Source organism: Malania oleifera, unplaced genomic scaffold (genome assembly GCF_029873635.1).
Source record: "Malania oleifera isolate guangnan ecotype guangnan unplaced genomic scaffold, ASM2987363v1 ctg197, whole genome shotgun sequence".
In the NCBI taxonomy this organism is placed as follows: Eukaryota; Viridiplantae; Streptophyta; class Magnoliopsida; order Santalales; family Ximeniaceae; genus Malania; species Malania oleifera.
The window spans coordinates 60,436-63,990 of record NW_026651764.1 but is presented as its reverse complement, the minus strand read 5'-3'; positions in this window follow the sequence as shown (position 1 = coordinate 63,990).

Genomic DNA, 3,555 nt, shown 5'->3' with positions numbered 1-3,555 from the left:
CCATATGGGAGTACGTTTCTTGGTTAAACACTCAAAGATAAATTAACTGAAAGTTTATTTGAGTTTTGAATATTTGCAAAGAGTGATTGAATGTTGTATTGAACATCATATTAAACAAATCCTTATATATACAGGGCTTGATTAAAATTTATATCTAGGGCTGACTACAAAAGCTTTATTGTGTCTGTGAATGGATTGTTGAATATTAAATTACATTCTTCACAAGGTTTTCAAATTCATAATCACGGGACTTATATAAACAAACAAACAATCTCAAGATCTTATATTACCAAAGTGCTGAATACCTTATATTTTGGTTTGGTTGTTTGAAGTTTAACTTGTACTTGACAAATAAATTGATTCTTTGGTTTGAAGATTGTGTTTAATTGATTGGTTGTTTAATTGTGTTATTGATTGGATAAAAGAACTAAGTTCTTGTGTGATTGGTGAAATTAAACAAACAAGTTAAAGAATTGGTTAAGTGTTTAAAGAAGTTAAGGATTCTTAAAAGAAGTCAAAAAAAATTTTTAAAAGCCAATTCACCCCCCATCTTGGGAAGCTATTTCTAATTTCAACCCAAAACCCTAAAACCCTAAACCCTAATCCCTAAATCAAAAACTCCAAACCCTAAACCCTAAACTGTTAACACTAGACCCTAAAAACCCTAAAGCCTAAACTCTCAACTTTAAACCCTAAACCCTAAAACCTAAACACATAAACCCTAAACCCTAAACCAAAAACCCTAAGCCCTAAACCCTAAAAACTAAACACTAAACCCTAACACTAAACCCTAAAACCATAAACCCTAAACCCTAAACCTTAAAACCTAAACACCTAAACACTAAACCCTGAAACAGAAACCCTAAACCCTAAACCCTAAACCCAAAACACTAAACCGTAAATCGTAAATCGTAAACCCCCGTAGACCCTAAAAAACTTAACCTTATACCCTAAACCCTAACCCCAAAACCTAACCCCAAACCCGAAACCCTAAACCCTAAACCCTATACCCTAAAACCAAAACCTTAAACCCTAAACACCTAAACCCGAAACCCTAAACCCAAAACCCTACATCTTAAACCCTAAATACTAAACACTAAACCCTAAACCCTAAACGCTAAACCCAAAACCCTAAAACCGTAGACCCTAAACCTAAACCCTAAACCCTAAACCCTAAAAACTAAACCCCAAACCCTAAACCCTAAATCCTAAAACCTAAACACCAAAACCCTAAACCCTCAACCCTCAACCCTACACCCTAAACCCTAAACCCTAAACACTAAACCCTAAACCCTAACCCTAAACACTAAACCCTAAACCCTAAACCATAAACCCTAGACACCAAAAACACTAAACCCAAAACCCTATCCCTAAACCCTAACCCCAAACCACAAACCCTAAACTCGAAACCATCAAACCTAAACCCTAACCCTAAACCCCAAACCCTAAAATCGTAAACCCTAAACCCTAAGCCCTAAACCGTCAATCGCAAACCCAAAATCGAAAACCAAAAACCCTAAATATTACACACAAAATAGTAAGCCCAAAAACCTAAACCCTAAATCGAAAACCCTAAACCCTACGCCCTATACCCTAAAACCTAAAAACCTAAACCCCAAGCCGTAAACCCTAAACCCTAAACCCTAAACCCTAAACCCCAAACACTAAACCTTAAACCGAAACCCTAAACCCTAAACCCTAAACCCTAGACCCAAGACCCTAAAAATTCTAAACCCTAAACCCTAACCCCAAACCCAAACCGAAACCCGAAACCCTAAAACATGAACCCTATAACCCTAAACCCTAAAGCCTGAAACCTAAGCACCAAAACCTCAAACCCTAAACTATAAAACAAAAACCCTAAACCTTAAACCCCAAACACTAAACCCAAAATCCAAAATCCTAAACCCTAAACCCTAAACCCAAAAACATTAACCCTAAACCTTAAACCCCAAACACTAAACCCAAAATCCAAAATCCTAAACCCTAAACCCTAAACCAAAAAACCTTAACCCTAAAACCTAAACACCTAAACCCTAAACACTAAACCCTAAACCCTAAAACAGTAAACCCTAAACCCTAAACCCTAAACCCTAGACCCTAAAAACCCTAAACCCTAAACCGTAAACCCTAAAACCTCAACCTTCAAACCTAAACACCTAAACCCTAAACCCTAAACACAACACCCTAAACCCTAAACCCAAAAAACCTAAACCTTAAACCCTAAACCGTAAATCCAAAACTCCAAACACTAAACCCTAAACCTTAAAACCTAAACCCTTAACACTAGACCCTAAAAACCCTAAAGCCTAAACTCTCAACTCTAAACCCTAAAACCTAAACACATAAACCCTAAACCCTAAAACCCTAAAGCCTAAACCCTAAACTCTGAACCAAAACCCCAAACCCTAAACCCTAAACCGTAAAACCTAAACACCTAAACACTAAACCCTAAAACTGAAACCCTAAACCCTAAACTCGAAACACTAAACCCTAAACCCTAACCCAAAACACTAAACCCTAAACCCAAGACCCCAAAAACACTAAACCATAAAACCTATCGCCAAACCCTAACCAAAAAACATTAACAAAAAACTCGAAACCCTAAACGCAAAACCCTATAACCCTAAACCCCAAACCTAAACCCTAAACCCTAAACCCAAAACCATAAACCCGAAACCCTAAAACCATAAACCCTAAACACTAAGCCCTAAACCCCATACCCAAAACCCTAAACCCATAATACTAAACACTAAACCGTAAACCTGAAACCCAAAACCCAAAACCCTAAATCGAAAACCCTAAACCCTAAACCCTAAATGCTAAACCCTAAACGACAAACACGAAACCCTAAACCCTAAACCCTAAACCCTAAACACTAAACCCTAAACCTTATCCTTGAACACTAAACCTTATACCCTAAACCCTATCGCGAAACACTAACACCAAACCCTAAACCTTAAACTCGAAAGCATAAACACTAAACCCTATAACTCTAAACCCTAAATCGTAAACCCTAAACCCCAAACCATAAACCGCAAACCCCACAACCCTAAACCCTAAACCCAAACCCCTAAACCCTAAACCCTAAACCCTAAATACTAGACACTAAACTGTAAACCCTAAACCCTAAACCCATAAACCCTAAACCCAAAACCCAAAATTGAAAAACCTAAACCCTAAACCCTTAACCCCAAACCCTAAACACCAAACACACAACCCCAAATACAAAACACTAAGCCCCAAACCCTAAACCCTAAACCCTAGACCCCAAAAATCCTAAACCTTAAACCCTAAACCCTATCCCCAAACCCTAACCCCAAACCCTAAACCCTAAACCCTAAACCCTAAAACCTAAACCCTAAATCCTAAACCCTAACACCTAAACCCTAAACCCTAAACCCTAAACCCTAAATACTAAACACTAAGCCCTAAACCCTTAAACCCTAAATCCTGAACCCAAAACAAAAAACCCTAAACCCTGATCCTTAAACCCCAAACCCAAAACCCTAAAACCTAAACACCTAAACCCTAAACCCTAAACACAAAACCATA